This window comes from Lepisosteus oculatus, chromosome 5 (assembly GCF_040954835.1).
Source record: "Lepisosteus oculatus isolate fLepOcu1 chromosome 5, fLepOcu1.hap2, whole genome shotgun sequence".
Taxonomy (NCBI): domain Eukaryota; kingdom Metazoa; phylum Chordata; class Actinopteri; order Semionotiformes; family Lepisosteidae; genus Lepisosteus; species Lepisosteus oculatus.
This window is the reverse complement of record NC_090700.1, coordinates 61,377,718-61,395,699: the sequence shown is the minus strand read 5'-3', so window position 1 is coordinate 61,395,699 and position 17,982 is coordinate 61,377,718.

Here is a 17,982-nt window from a genome sequence, read left to right as displayed (position 1 = left end):
ACAAAATACTTTAATAAAAGTGTTTAGAGGCCATCTCAAAGAGTGCAGAGATTTTAGTGTATTCAAAACAGTAAATTATATTACTGGAAACCTCAAGACACTATCTTAAAACATTGCCAAAAAGTAGCATCTTTTGTAAATGCTACTATACCCAGGTGAAATATACACCAGTTAGTAAATCTGTTATAATTCCTGTTTGTATATGGATTTCAGTAGTCTATTTATTTTTTATTTACTTATTTATTGTAAGCCAGAAAAACAGAGAGGATTAGCCATTTTTACTGCTTGAATTACGGATTGAGCAGGTGTCAAGAGAAGATTTTTAAATGACACCTAATAAGATACTTACTGGCACCCATGCCACTAGAAATCTAACCTTTTTGCTTGTTCCTTTTCTCACTACCATTAAATCAGAAGATTTCTATAGAAGAGACTAAGCAATACTACTTTGTCTTTCAAACTACCAGATAAACACAGATATTGTGCTATGGGGATAAATAAATAAAAATAAAATCATATTCTGGCTTCAGGCATATTTTTATTTCTAAAAATCAATCCCATCTCTCTGTCTCCCTTGGCAACAGGTTATAATCCATGGTTACGGGAGTGTTGCTAAGTGTGTTGCTCAGATACGGGACCTGCTTTTCAGTGGAGGTACGTGGGAGGCTGTGGGGTCCTTCATGTTGCAGGAGAGCTGCACGGTTTTAAAAAGAATTGAGTTTTTTTTAAAGAACAAACACGTTTGTTAAAATATACACTAGGTATACCTTTAAAACCCATTGTCACAGAGATGTGTCAGCACAAATGCACTCCTGTAAGAAAAGAACTGCTTTTGTTCTACTTAGCATGCCTTAAACATTGTGTGATAGCAGAAAATAGGTTGGTAGAATCCAAATAAAGACAACTATTTTTCCATTCTGTTCTCATCTTTTTGCCTTACACTGAGACTTGCTTTTTAACCAAAGTGTTCAAATTATTAGAATTGGATTTTTTTTCCCAGTCTGCTTCTTTTGGCATTGCCTTATCAAAGCTGTTTTCATGTAGGCTGTAGAAATGCAAAGATGTTCTTAAATTATCAGGAGAGCACTCTACATGTTCTTAATGAAGCACAAGGCCAAAACAGGAAAGATACGCATGAATCCCCATTTCAGGTTTCTTCTGTTCTTGTTCTATAAATGAATATATTTTGGGAGTTATTTGTATCATTTTTACCAGCAACTGGTGATCAGGAACAAACATTAGATATACTGTATTTTTTTTCTAGTCTTGCATGTACATTTTTCAGTATGGTTTCTTAATAGATGCTAATCTGTAAACATAAAAATACATTCAATGCTTATTATAAAATACTATTATTATTAAATGTTCAAAGATATCATCAACAACAGAGAGGGTAATAAGACATGCATGCAGGGATGAGGGGATGGTTTCTTGATCAAAATGAACCAAATTTATTAAATTAAATTATGGCTGGCTGACAGTTTTAAACATGTTTGACTAAAGTAATACCAGTGATCCATATACAGGCTCACATTGGAGACTCTGAACTACAGTTGTCTGACTATGTTAAAATCATGTTATTGAGCCCACATATTCCCAATGGGCACCATGATACTGATTCATAGCTGCAAAGATCTAAGTGTGCACTCTACATGCCGTACATCAGAGCAGTGAGGATCCAAGATATTTTTAAGTTGATAGTTCCTGCATTTACACTGACCTGCCTGTCACGGATGTCGGAAAGGGATGAACCGTGGAACGGCAGGAGAGGTAAAAGACCCTGTGCATAGTGGCGAGACGGGGGTTAGCCCGGGCTCAGCTGTTCAGGAAATGCCGTATAGAAACTTATGCCCTCAGGTAGCGGACGTGGGGCGACCTGGTGCTAAGTGGGTCTCAGGACATCCGAACGTCAATCCTGAGCAAAGGCAAATGAAAGACCCAGAAATATATAGCCCCAGAGAGAGAGAGAAACACTGGAAGGACAGCAAAGCACCGGAAACAAGAGACAGGACAGAGAAGGAGCGCCCTCTGGCTGCAGAGGGCGTGACATTGCCAGCATCCTTTCATAGTGTTTCAAACAACCCCTAAACCAGAAAGACGTCTTAATCCTTATTTATCCTTAAATAGTACATCAAACATCAGACGTGAGGACCCAAGGTCTTTCCAAGTTTCCATGGGATCACATATTTCCCCAGCACTCAATAACTAGTTTCTTGCTAAATTGATCCATATATTTTTCAATCAACCTATTTTCACATTTGCTTTCTTTTGTTCAGGCCCATTGCCTAGTACTACTCCTTTTTCCACCACATCTCCTAAGAAAGCTCCATTGCCAAAATATTTGTTTTTTTTTCTTTTTACTTTTCCATGGAGAATTAAGTTCTCCATGTTCCATTGCAGCTTGCATGCTTAAGCAGCTCTCCACTCTTACCACTCTATGCATGTTTATACTTTATGTACTTTTGTGCTCTAGTACAAGTGACACAGAATGAGAGGAAAACTGGGTCTTTGCTGCAATGGGGCCAAGACAGAAAAAGCTGTTGGACTCTGCTATGAAGCTGTATAGCTTGAGAAAACAAGTTAGGTACATCAGTTATTCCCAGCCAACCCTGGAAAATTATCATTTACAATGATCAATGTTTCCCTTTAGCTGTGTTGGTATGCTTTGTCTGTCTGACACTGTGATTTGTATTGGCTTAATCTCCCATCCCACCCCATTATTGCAGATCTCTTAAACATTGCCTCAAACAGATAGGATCATTATTGGGTCTCATAGACATACAGAGGGCCATTCTATAGCTCGGCCTTGACCTCTGTATACTTTAGCATTCTTAAGCAGTAACATTTTATTTATTTATAAGGGTTGGACTGCCACTGAAAAATGCAGAGAGAAGTTAAAGCTTTCAAATTCCTGGCCTTTCGTATTTGCTGGTGAAGTCAGACTCCACCAATAATTGGAAACATGCCACTATTAATGTAAACAAAAGCAGACCCGATCTAAAGCCTTCCCAGATAGCAGACATTATTTAGACTGGTTCTGAAGTATAATTATGATATTACAAATTACCTTGTAACTTCAGAATAATTCCTGTGTGATGTACTGAAAAGCCATGTACTGTAATTGGGGGAATGTTTTTTTATGTTCATACAGTACACCTTCTCTTAATGGACTTCTAACTGAGAGATTTTGATATGTACTGTATGTGTCTTATATTAAAAAAAATCTAATGAGTGCTTCCTACCTAAATACTTCTAGGTTCCCTTCAATTTGTTTCAATTCTTTTTTTACTTGGACTGAGATTTATATCATATGTCATGTCAATTGCCCTGCATTTTATAGTCATGGCCCTGAAGTCCTTGTTTCTTTTACTCCACAAAAAACCCCAGCTCTGGAAGTGTAGTTTTATTTTTTTTGCACCCTACTGTGTTTCACTGTGCTCTGGGCAGCTTTGATCTGAGCTATAACACAAAGAAATGAGATTCTAACAGTTCAAATGGAACTATTGAATAAGAAGCAATCTGGCAGAGCTATGCTTGACAATGTTACTCTTGTAGTCCGTTCTTATCGATTAATGCATCATGTGGCTCTATTTACAATTTACAAGCATCTCACTCCTCATTATATGACTTTAGAATACACATGTTTCTGAATGGTAAATGAAGTCAGGCTAAATGACTTCACCTCTTGAATTATCCATCACTCATTGCACCTCTGTAAGTCTCCCGCTGGTCTCTTCACTTTCAGAAAATGTTCCAGCTACCATAAAAGCCACCAGAAAATACATAAGTATTAAAGCAGTGGATAACTTAAGAGGTAATGAATATACTTTTTTGACACCTGTTTGGAAAAAAAGTATAAAACTGTTTGTCTTTACAGTGGACTCATTTATTTAAATAATTTTTAATTTGAATATTAGATTTCAAAATTGGTGGATCAAAATAAATGCTTTGCAGTTCCCTGTACCATATTGATATTGGTGTAATGCTTATTTTTCCTTAGCAGCTCCACTGACTGGAAAATAATCTTTCATAGTGCTTTTCTTTCAGTGTCCCATGGCCAGTACAGAGAACATCATGGTATTAAATCACTTAAGGATTGCAGGTAATGAATATACTTTTTGACACCTGTTTGGAAAAAAAGTACAAAACATTTTTCACCAGTCTGTCATAACCTATTATTATGACTATTATTATTATTAATTACTATTAATAATAGTTTAGTTTCTGAGGGAACTATTATTTAGCTCAGAAATAACTATTCAAGTAGTGAAAATTGTCTGGAGACATTTTGTTTTACAGAGAGAGGATAGAAATTATGCAATATGTCATCGATAATTAATTGGCTAACCGTGGGACATTTTGCCTATCGGGCTCTCAGTTGGCTGACTGGGTTACAACTCTCTCTGTACCCCATGTAAGTCCCCAGTTTGAATACAGGCTACCTCTCTTGCCATTTGGGACTGAGAACCTGCAGTGAGAGCTCTGAATTGTGTGAGCAAGATCTCGATTGAGAAGTGAACTTGAACTTGAACTTGAACTTTATTGCCATATGTAACCGGTACTGGTACAATGGAATTCTTACTTACAGAAAGTCTCTCGATTGTAAAACAAGTGTAAAAAACAAAACAAAGTGCAAACAGTGCATCAAGACAATGTACAAACAAACAATAGACAATGTGCAAGTAAACATGCAGACAGTTTGAATGTAAACAATACAGACGTGTAAACAATGACTGGAGACGTACAATAAATAAATTACAATGAGGTAGATGGTGATGGTGTGGGTGTGGTCCGAGGGGAATGGCTAAATGTGTTTGCCAGTCTCACTGCTTGTGGATAGAAGCTATTGAAGAATCTAGTGGTAAGTGTCCGTATGCTCTTATATCTCTTGCCTGAGGGCAGTGGGGTGAAGAGCTCATGCCCTGGGTGGTGACTGTCCTCTGTGATGGCCAGAATTCTACCACGGCAGCGGTCCTCATAGAGCTGTTTAATCTCAGTGAGACCGCAGCCGATGATCTTCTGGGCCATATTGACCATTCTCTGCAGTGCCTTTCTTTCTCGCGAAGAGGTGTTGCCATACCACACGGTGATCCCGTTGGTGAGGACGCTCTCGATAGTGCAGCGGTAGAAGTTCACCAACACATGTATTGGCATCCCCCATCGCTTGAGGCACCTCAAGAAATAAAGGCGCTGCTGAGCCTTCTTCATGATAGAGTCAGTGTTCACAGTCCAGGTTAGATCTTTAGTGATGTGAATTCCCAAAAACCTAAAGCTGGTGACTGTTTCCACTTCCGTTCCATCAATACTGAGTGGGCTGTGAGTGTGTGGCCTGTGTCTCCGAAAGTCCACTATTAGCTCTTAAGTGTGTGGTCGACTAGGGAATCCTTGGAATTTTGTATTGTAGTCTTTGGGTGTTTTTCTGTCCTTGAACTGACAGTTATGTAAGTTTCATTATTTCTCTAACAACCATTCGTCAAGCAAGCACAACTCTCGGAGAAGTCTTGTTTCCCCAGGTCTCTTCAACCACGCAATGTGAGCCTGATAGTTAATAGTGTACTCCACACATGGTTTGCGGAAAAATTGTTTTTTGGCACTCTAGCTTGACATTTTCCATAAAAGAGAGGTGAAGAGCTTGTTAATGTTGGCCTCATTGCGTCACTATTATCTGTCGTCCTGTAAAGCAGCAGAGTCATGTTTGCAGGCAAAGGAATTTTATATTTCTTCTTGCTTTGGTTCAGCTGAGTCTGAAGAAAAGTTTTAAGAAGGTTTCTAAAATTTGTCAAAATTTCGAGCTTATCAGTCAAATGCCTGGGAAGTATTTTTTGTTCAAGGAAAAAAAGATGAGATATTTTTAGTATATTAATTTATGACTGTACTGTATATAAAGTGTTGTTGTTTCATGTTGCCCTTCTGTTATATGTTAAAACTGTGATTTATGGTGTATAATACAGTTACATGATACAGTTGATGTGTTACATGATACAGTTACATAATCTAAATAAATATTCAGTAATAATAATAATAATAATAATAATAATAATAATAATAATAATAATAATAATAATAATATTAAATTTACTGCATATCCAAATGTTTGTGGCTTTCTGACACTAAATGTATTTACAGTAAGGGCTCTAAAAACACCCAGGTCTTTTTCATACATTAGACTTATAGTTATAACAAGATTTCATTGCATTAATTTGATAATACTATTATCATGATTCTTACCCTCTTGAAACATTTTGCTTTTTTGGAAGTTAAATTTAACTTAACATTCCTGTTCAAGTTCTTTGAAGTCAATGTGTTGTTTACCTACTTCTAGTTTTTATGTTATTAACAAAATGTGTATGTTTGTTCAGATTTATCATTTACAATATGTACTGTATGTATCAGTTATGCTGAACATTCCCAGGTGAAACTGAAACCAACTGGCATGTGAGATTTTTAGATGCACTATTTGAAATAAAAAATACAAAAAGACTTCATTTGAATTGGTAGTAGCATATTCCTTAGCCTTCGAATTAACCCTTGCATGTTTTCAGAATTACAGTTAGCACATCCATCACTAACAAGACAAACTATTTTAAAGAAAAATATTATCATGAAAATATTTAGTTTTAAATTTTATACCAACCTTCTGTTCAGTGACAATTATCTTGGTAGAAAGGAGCATAATATAAATTGCCATTTGCTGATATTAGCCTAAAATTAAATTAAAATAATGACCAGGAGAACATTTTTTTTTCACAATCTTTGTCTTGCAGTAGAAAAGCATTGTTCTTGTATGCCAAACCACTCTTTTTTTACAGTGGACTCATTTATTTAAATAATTTACAATTTGAATATTAGATTTCAAAATTGGTGGATCAAAATAAATGCTTTGCAGTTCCCTGTGCCATATTGATATTGGTGTAATGCTTATTTTTTCTTAGCAGCTCCACTGACCGGAAAATAATCTTTCTTAGTTACTTTTCTTTAGGTGGCCCATGACCAGTACAGAGAACATCATGGTATTAAATCACTTAAGGATTGCACTTAGGAATTTGTGAGCATCTTTATTTCTTCAACAACCAATACAATACTCTAGGTGGCAGTATGACAATATAGGTTGGTTGGGTACAAGTAACTACATTGCTGATACTAAAATATCCAACTATGTAGGCTTATTGTCTCATCTGATTATTTTTGGAGGGGTGGGGTGGTGGAATGGTGGTGGTATTGCAATCTGTTTCCATTTTCCTGACATTTCATTCAATCTAATTACGATTTATTGTAAAGCTGGAAAGACAGCCTGTTCTGTTAGGTGCTGTAAAAGCCCCTGCCACACTCTGAGGACATATTGAATGCAGCGGGTACTCACTGTGATAAATGTGCAAATATTTATTCATTACAATCTACATTCGCCTCAGTGTTCCCTGCAAGTGACAGGGATTGATTCCTGGAAGGGATTTTATTGCATGAGAATCAATTGCTGTGATTGGTATGGGAGTGGCAAAGGCAAGGGAGAGCGAAGAGATCAAGCTGGATGCCTAAGTACCTGCCACACCACTCAGATCCTATTGGTAAGGGCAGAGGATGGACTTGGTGTAAATATGACTGAGCTTTGTCTGTTCGGATTGTTCTGCAGGTGGAGTGATAATCTCAGGCCGTCATTTTAATTGGGGTTTTGGCTCGTTTCTTGCCTAAGCAAGCACACATTGATCCTTTATTAAGGAAGTCAGTCTGTTTAAAACTGAATCCCCACAAGGACCCGAAAAATATGATGATGCACACAAGCATTTTGTTGTACATGTAAAAAGCGGAATTGAAACTACATCAGTTGTCTTTGTTTGAAACAAATTCCACTTGTTGCATATTTCTTGATATTGAAAAACAGAACAGTATTTCTTTGTCCCATTATTAGACAGTATTGTGAAAACTAAATATCCTTCAGTTCAGAAACAAGTGCTCATTCAGAATGTTCATTTATGTTTTTGGACATACAGTAACAGAAAAAATAGAAAACAGAGGATAAAGTGGGAATGCAATGCTACATTTTAAAATAAACTGTTTTAGTAAATATGTATTTACTGAATGTAAATACATGTATTTAAATCTCTCATGTTGTATTATATTGATATGGCACAATATTACTGGTAGCCTGATCAATTTAATAGTGCCAGACCAATATTCCATAGTCTTTGAAGATAAACTGAATGGCAGTAGGCAAACAAATTCACACACATAATACAGTATGAATGTTCGGAACAATGTATTAATTCCAATTTCCATAATTATTTCCAACGATCTATAATTTATTCATTCACCTACTTTTCTATTACCAGCCTAAACATTTAAAAGATAATATCTGAAATAGACTTATATACGGTATGGTGAGAAAAAAAAAAAGTTTCCTTAGGTACAGTGAGATACAATGGCTTTCCTAATTGGTTTCAATTTATAATTGAAGTATAATAACATGCATCACTTCTGGAGACTGCGAGAACTACCTCATGCAAATCATATGATGAATTGACATTCACACATAATTGCAGCTGTTAAAAATGCATTGATTTTACTGAAATAACATCAGTTCAAATCAGTTTGTTCTCTCAAGATCACATGCTGAAACATTTGTCACTATATCATGTTGGAACTGGGCTTTGTAGGATTAAAATAAGGTTCATTTTTATATGCCCGCTGCATGTGCAAATTTTAGGGCCTCCAAAAGCAGCAGAAGAAGAGCAGAACGCACAATACATTAGGTCATTCTAAAACTAATTTGTTCACAGAATTCATCGTGCAATAATCGAATTGCTAGTCTTAATTGTTACACTAAATACATATGAAAAAAGGTGCAATTAGGTTTACAGACTTCGAAACCCAATGCATTTATCAGATTCATCCATTGGAAACTAGATTTATGTAATGATTGTGGCTTTTTAATTTTTGTACAATACATTATCACTTTGGATTATTTCATAAAAGATTTTCCTTGAAAAACGTGGTAGGTTTTGCACCCTAAAATCTGCTGCTTTGAATACAGGCTTTGCTACCAGCTCCAGTGTCCAGAGGCTCAGAAGTGTCAACTCACAGTTGTCAGCTAAGTTTGGATACTGTGGAATCAACTTGTTTTTTCTTAACTTGTTTTTTAAATCAGTGACAAAAATCGATGAGGGTTGCTCTTCCAAGGAGAATATAGCCGCAATGCCAATGCCATGCCACAATGCCAGGTCTCCTGCTGCAGAATAATTCAGAGCTATGTAGGTTTCAAAGGGGTGATGTCACCTTGTATAACCAGCTCGGTGCCACCAAGCCCAGTTACATTCTCTCCTTCCTCCGCGACAACCTCAGCAAACCTCAGACATCTCTCTCTGTGATCCAAGTCATGGCACCAATGTGATGAGAGAAACTCTGCCCCCACTGGGATTTGATTGTGGCCACTTGGGAGCAATTCTGGCTACAGAGCAGCACAGCTAAGAATTCTGTCACACCAAAAATCCTTGCAGTCGGGTAATTCAAAACTGTGTTGGAAAGGGGGTTACATCACCATCTCTTATACAGATACACTGAACTCTAAATATTAAGCATTTATTTTTACTTATAACATGTTTTGTTAAAGTTTAAAATTTGACATATTGTATATGATGTTAATGTCTATTATTAATTTATAACTGGTTAATAAAGTGTTTTTATTAACTGTTATTCTAGAGTATTACCTTATTTAACTTACAAACAGTGCCAGATTTCCCATTAGGCACTGTAGGCACAGTGCATAGGACCTACAAAATGTTTAGGGCCTACAAAGGAGGGAAACAATAGTGACTAAAGAAAAACGAGCTGAAACAACATGCTTGTGATCAACTCTAGATGCTCCAAATCAATAATCAAATGCTCTCTAGCGGCTGTTCTAGAAACTGGACGTACTGAAGCGGCGGTCGCTCGACTCGCTCCGTCAATCAGGTGGTTTAGCATTAGAACAGTTTAAAGTGCATCATGTCCATCGATGTCATTCAAGTGTCGTTCACCTCTCTTTTTGCACATTTCGGAGTGAAAGTGCCTAGGGCCTACGAACACCAAAATCCGGCCCTGCTCACAAAACCATATTTACCATTTATCACAGGACACAAATTTCCACAGAAGCCAACTTTTCTACTAAAATGTTATGGGAATACATATTAATTAGCTATAGCTCTTTCTCAGTGCTGAGGGGGATGGAACGATCTAAAAAGTAATCCAATTCCACTTTTTGTAGGCAAAGACTTTTTGCTTACAAAATCAAAATTCTCCTCCACAGAGAAAGTTTAGCACCATGACATGGCTTACTTTGAACAGTAAAACACATATATATATATCGGTTATATATAAATAAGACTCTAGTAACATTAATCAGCCAATTGTTTATTGTAACATAATATCGCAAATTCAAATTTTGTATTGTAATGTGACATCTCTTCCACCCTATCCAATGTAAGGGATTTCCTTATTTGATATTTCCATCAGGAAGGAGACATAATTACAGTAGGTAGGCTATATTTGCAGGAAGGGGTTAAAATCAAATCCAATGTTAGTTCTTGTCTTACACTGTTGTCATAGCAACAGGTTAATAAGCAGGTTCTCACATCTTCCTGTGTTGCTGTGCAGGTTGCTAGGATACACACAGCATTTTAGAGCTGAGAGACTGAGAGGTGTAAACTTGTACTAATAATAAAAATGAACTTTAAAAAAAATGTAGGAGGATAATCTTTTTTAAATAAGCCCCTTTTGAAATCATGCCACCCAGAAAAAAAAATGAAAAATGGATTTATATTCTGCGCTCTCTCTAATGAAGCTGTTATTGTTGCTCCCTCTTTTTATATTTTATGCTGATTACTTAGTACAGATGAACAGAAAAAAAACCGTTTACTAGACCAAATTCTGTTATGCTGATATGTCATGATTATTTTAAGAGAGAATTATTCACCAGCTTGCTAACTTTAAAGTGAGGCCCTCTGGGTGTAAAGAAGGCAATGGGAATGAAAGCAGCTCCAGATTATACTCACCACTGTTGAAACAAAGAGTATTGCTGCTGAGTTGCATCACTCAGCTTTGAACATTTTAAGAAGCCAATTTTTTTAAGAACATCTTCATGCTTATTTTACATTCTTTCTAGATAGCAGTAGAACTTCTACAAGAAATCTACAGAAACAGTTGTATGATAGTAATGTGAACATCACTCATTTGTAGCATTATTAATATGCAAGGCACTATTGTATGTAAAATACACTTTACTGACACAGCAGGTTAATTTTAAGGGAGTGGGTTTATGATACATTTGACAGATATTAACGCACTACATTCATGACTTTTTAAATATATATTGTGCTGTATTTATGTGATAATTACATCGATCACATATGTCCGTTGGTGTTATATGTTTGTTACTTCATGTACATGTCACATAGACCTTGGAATTTTTGCAAATATTTACTTAACTTGCTATTCCTTTTATTTGCATTGTCTGTGTCTAACATAGATTGACTGTTTTTTAATCACCACCCCAAATAATGTAAATGCTTTTACTTTTCCGCTCATCTCTTCATTGTATTCCTGTTGTTTGTTTGCATTTCATTCTTGTACTACAAACAGCGAGATGAGGAAACTTGCTTTCTATTTTGACCTTTCTCCCCATTTCAGTATTCAGGACCTGAGAGCAACAAAGGCGCGCGTGTGTGTGATTAGAGCAAGATAATTAGAGAATAATAGGGCTTCTATATGATTTATGGGAATAGATTAAGTGTCAGAGCTGAAAAGTGGCAGGTTAAATCGCACTGACCCGCAAAATACCAACACAGATTTTATCACAGCAGTTCCTGAAGGCCAGGGAAGTGCACTTGTAGTCTGATCAAGCTGTTTACCACTGAAAAGCAGCTGTACAGCAGGCTGTCTTTATATCTTCCTATGCCAAAAAATATAACAGCAACAACAAGAAATAGACAAGAATGTGATCTGTGATTGTCTTATGATTGGAGTTTATCCAGGGTTAGAAACTGATGTAGCTGACAGTTATGCAAAAGTCCTTCAAGGTTTCTTAGAAAAGTTTGACCTAAGTTAATAAAAAAAAGTTTTTTTTTATTAATAGATGTGGACCCACAGGGGCTCATTTTTCTGAAACATGAATTCCCAAATCAAAATTCCCTCATAGGCATAAGGGGAAAACGAGCAGTGGGAGGAATACCCTTACAAGACATTAAAGTCCTGTCTTTCCACCAAAGTCTACATTATACATCTCAACTCATTTATTAGACTAGGGAAGCTACTACCTCTCCTCTGGGTTATTTTAATATTACCTACAAAAATAACTTGTTCTGTACATAAAGTCTTCTTATCCAGTTTGATTAGTTGTAGGAATTCAGCATACTAGCTCACGCTCTCTTTTAGATGTGTCCCTGCCATTTTTCTTTTCTTTAATGAAGGCTTTATTTTTTGGACCCATTTGTGAAATAAATGAATATCTACCTAAATGGGAAAGCAGAGCATTTTCTCTCCTAAAGCGTAAAACAGCATCTCACCCATATCTCTATTTCTAAAGGTGAAAAAGGGAATGTCAATAAAACTGGTATCCTTATTAAATCTTCCAAACAGTTATTTGTCTGCTAAGTATCTGCGAGTTCTGCATACTTGGTGATTCATAAGCAAATGGACAATCAAAATGTTAATGACAGTTTTAGCATCCAACCGACAGCCTTCTTGCAAAATATTTTTTTTCAGTGACAAAATGAGGTAGAGCTGTTTTGAACTTAAATGCTACAGAAAAATATGGTATGAAGTGATATTTTATTAGAGCTCATTAATGTAATGACACTATTATCATTCCAGTGTACTGCTTAATTTCTGTTGTGCACTGTACTGACCACCTTTAACAATGCACCACATGCTTCTGATGAGAGAAAATGTGTATTACTGTATCACACAATTGCTTGTAATTGACTTAAAGGCCATTTGGATAAGGAAATGTGCAACAAATGGGGGCCAGCTGTCACTTGGCTTCACAGTGAATCATCTCAAAGTTACATCATATCTGCCAGGATCAAAATAGGCCATACAATATCGCCTTACTGAATACATTCTTGATTTTCTGCTTCTGGAAACAAAAGTACCTGTAGTGCGCAGGAAGCCTTTGTAAAGACACCCAACTCCAGTCCTGGAAGGCCACAGTGCCTGCACAGTTTCTTTCCAGTTCAGTTTTTAATGAGCCAATTCAAATAATTATTGGCATAACTGGAGCCATTTAACAGCTTTTCCCATCTATTAAGGCACTGCTGATGTAAAGAGACCCATCAAACTTGTTGGACCGTGGCCATCCATTGAAGCTAAGCACCCCTGCTTTAATCAAATGACATTGCAGTCATCAACGTGTGACACAAAGGTATATTTATGCCATTCCAGGTGGTGTTGATCGGCAGGAAAAGACTGGCATGGTCTTTATGGCACATGGACTATTGCTTGAAGACATCCAGCTCTTGTCTGATGTTGTCTGTGGTTTGTCAAACCACAGTACTGATGAAACCTGAGATAAACTTGCCCATTAAAATGTGACAATTTTAGCCTCTGCAGGGATCTGATCTCAGTCACTCAGAGGCTTCAGAAATGCACAGTACGATTCCATCACACCGAAGACCAGGTCCTTTTGTTGCAGAAAAGTTTTACACTGCTGTCTAGACTTTAGAGGGGGGTGACGTCATTTTTGTATCTCGCCTAGTGCTCTGAGCCCTGTTACAAAAAACACTCTAAAAATCATGAGAGTATTTGAAAGTGGTAGACAATGTCACATCATGTGACTACACTTCTTCAACACCATCTCTCTGGGGTCTTTGTACTGGGGCATGAACAGTCCCTACGGGTGCCTGTCTCTTTGTAAAGCTCATACAAGTTTGTAGCAGATGCACAGTGGCAGAGTGACCCTTTCTCATTCTTCTGGTTTCAGTGTTGATGTCCTGTCACTGTTTTCTGGATCAATAGAATCAAGATGTCAAAATAGTTTCTCACTTGGCAAACGCTGATCCCTAGACTACATGCATTAAAATGAACACGCATGCTGCTTTAATGATCTGCAGATAAACGTGGCAGAATATTCTACCAAGGGGGATGTGTCTGTTTGTAAAAGAAGATGTTTCATTTGCAACATAATGATTGAAAACAGCATAGGATAGCAAAATATTAGTTATTTGAGATATTGAAAGTATATTTCAGCATAATCATTAAATTATATTTTTTCTGTATGCACAAGGGCACCATGTTTCCTATCATTTATATACACATTTATTCTTAAATGTGTCACATTTCATTTCAATTGTTTTTGTCATTTTTCACTCTCTCCTGTGTGTAGCGTTTATTTACACTGACTTTTAAGTCATATAATTTTATAACTGCTTAAATGATATAAATCCAGAAGATTAAGCTATAAAATAGTGTAGTTGTATTTGTGCTTTGCATGCACACCTTAGTTTCATGGAATTAAAATAACTTTAATTTTATTCATTCCAAGGAAATGTATAGATTAAGAGATTTCTCAAATATTTCTAACTTGAATATCTGCTTTAAACTATTATTCTACTTTTTAGTAACAAAATAATTAGTAATGTAAAAAATAAACTACTGCATGCTTCTTATGTAGCTCATTGTGGTTTTCCCCTTTGTCTCAATAGCCATTTAACAATAGGTTTGTAAGTGTACACCCTAGAAGAGCCATGAATTAAATTTTCATTAAATTTAAATACAAAATTCCACACAATCACATCATTACTATCTTTATGCTAGTTGTACAAGAGACAAGAATTAAATCAGTGGCAATCTATATTTGAGAGCTAGACAACACTATCTACATACAGAGAGTGAATATGCTGTGAACTCCCCAAGGTTCACATTGACTGCTCCAATGACATTTGGAAGAAAAGGTGAGAAAAATGCCACAGCAATCTACACAGATCAATTAAAAGCATTTGAGCCCTACTCGTAAATGTTTTATAGAGAGCCAGACAGCTCTGGAATGCAAAGCAGGGCCCAGGGTCCTTGTTTTATATTTAAATTAGATCCATATATATTTGTAACCAAATCAAACTAAAACCTGGGTCACAGTCTATGATGTGGACTGTGTTTAAAATGTGCTACACCTGCCTCACATTTGAGGGCAAGGTGAAAATTTAAACTAAATTTTTACAATCAGTTTATGAGGTGCTGGGTAAACCTGTGAGCCAGGTGATGTTTTTCAGCTTGCAGCTCGGAAAATTTTAGTAAATGCAGAAATTGCCCACGACACCTTGCCATTGACTTGCCAAACCTGTGAGGATCCATTCCATGTATTGCACCTCATTGACTGCATTTAATGAAGCAAGCTCTGAAGTATGATGGTGTGCTTATTAAAGATTGACGAAAAACAGCATTAAGGTATTTCTTGCAGTGTTCACCACAGCTTATCTTAACCCTCACATTGTACTAGAATTGCTACCCAAGGTGTTCCCTGGAGACTGGAAAATGGGTTGATCATGTGTTTCTGTCACGCCCTCTGCAGCCAGAGGGTGCTCCTTCTCTGTCCTGTCCCTAGTTTCCGGTATGCTGTCCTTCCTGTCCCTCTCTTTCCCTTGGGCTATATATTTCCGGGTCTTGCACTCTGTCCTGGCTCAGCATTGACGTTCGGATGTCCTGAGACCCGCCTAGCACCAGGGCGGCCCACGTCCGCTCCCTGAGGGCATAGGTTTCTTTACGGCATTCCTGAACTCTTTGCACTAATGAGCCCGGGCCTTTTTCCCGTCTCGCCGCTACGCATATGGGTCTTTTTCTGCTCTACTGCTCCCCACGGTTAGTCCCTTTGGACGTCCGTGACAGTTTCTTTTGCACAGCAGAAAGGTGTGAGGAAGAAGAAGTTGAGCCCACTCTGCTCTACTGAAGAAGACAAATCTTCAGTTGAATCTTCACTTGAAGTGAATCGTGGCTCAGCAACGTGGTCACACCATGCAATTTATTTCCATCAAGGATAGAGAGGGATGAATGCAAGAAAGAACAAGAGAAAGGGTAAGTCACTAAGGACAATTTTGAGGCAGGGGAGGTAATCCCAAGTTAACCTCCAGTATCAGTATCAGTATCTAAAGAGGAAAATCATGACGACAAGATGCAATGTCTTGCAATCCTTTTGGCAGGGACAGAAGATTGACAACATACACTGGATTCAGTTTTGCCTCTTAAAAGCTTACGGCTTCAAATGCCTAGGATTTAGAACACTGTTCATCTCTTTTAATGTTAAAGTCATTTATGGTTTAGGAGAATATTTAAGCACAGGCAATTTCCGAGTTATCAGTCCTTAGAGAATACTAAGAAAAACCTAAGATTTGCACACTGTGTTTCCTATAAAAAGTAGATACAGACTTCTACTTTGCTATAAAATCAAGCAAGTCATTATGGACCTAGAAGGTCAGCCTTGAGAGAAAAGTGAAAGAAATAGGAGATACGGGTCTCTTCGTGTCTTCAAGGTTTGTCAATGCTTGTTAATTTCCATCAATAACTCCAGAGAATGAGCAGCAAACACCTGTTTGGTTGCTATGGAAACATAACCTTTGACAACAAAGGGTTCTGTAAGACATGATTCGCTGTATTTCTCTTTTGATTAGATATCGATTAAGCTTTTGTAATACATAATAGAAGCAGAGCTGGGCAGCTTACCGGCATATTACTGACCAAGGTTGGTTCAAAATGCCATTCAGTTAAGTTTCAAGTGCTTCAGCAATATCAAAATTTAAAATCCTGAGGCAAAAGATTGAAATTGAATGACAACATCTTGAAAAATCTTGAAAATACATTAATAAAGGAATGTGATATGTTAATTAAATCAGCTGAATAGAATTATACAAATATGACATTTAAAATTAGTGCCACTTTAACTAGAGTTGAATATGACTATTTCTATAGAAATAAATTATGAGATTTTTTTTGTATTCCAAAATTGAAAGAATCCAGTTAATCTAAAAAGGGAAAAGAAAAACATTAACCAAAGGTATTTGTAAAATGTGGGCAAACTGAAGTTAACTGCACAATTCTGAAAAACTGAAATGAACAAATATGTTTCTCTGCATCAACCTTAACATCAAGATTTTACTGGTAAGGAATATAGTTTGTCATTGCTTGTAATTTATCAGAAACCGCTTCATGACCATGTGTCTGTATTATACAGTAGGCAGTATATAAAATATAGGCGATATTGTATAACGAATATAGGTAGGTAGGTTGAATGAGGTTTAAGTCTTTGAAGGAGGATATAAACAGGGACTTGCTTCATTGCAGTTCTAGGATGACCAAGAGTGACAGTGCAATATAATTGTTTGACCCAGGAAGTCAATATCAATGTAGATTAAAATAAACTCTTTGAAAGTGTTTTGAATGTGTGATGCAGCAGAAAAAAAGGAGGATTACAAAGGAGCATACATGATTCCCTGCTATAACAAAATACTGTTAGCAGCAATACGGCACTGGAGATGCCTCTTGGTCAGTTATGTGATATTATTGTGTGCTGTAAGAAGCCATTTGGATGCAAGAATGTCATAGCCTGTCTGAATATGTAATTCTTTTATTTTGTTGTACAAAGTCTTTGGCTAACTTGAATTTCTCCTTTTCTTGTATTGATCTAAAGATGAGGTAACTATGCAACAGTTCAGACAGTTCCTGAAAGTAACTGTTTTCCTTATAGATCTAAATGTCCTGTTGAAGGACTTGAATTCTTCAAATGTTTGGTTTGAAGATTTTCCTCCTAGAGTATTGAGCACTAATCTCCATGATGGACCACTGTGCAAGATTTATCAAGGAGATACTAGGTGACAATCACCTCATTTCATTACAGTCCTCCTCTTTACTGCTAATGGAAGGTCTTGTTTGTAATATTGTTAATGGAAGGAACTATTTGTAGCTCTCTTCAGAGGAAATGAAAACATCCCCCAGGGAACATATACTCATTTGAAATAAATCAATTTGTCTACA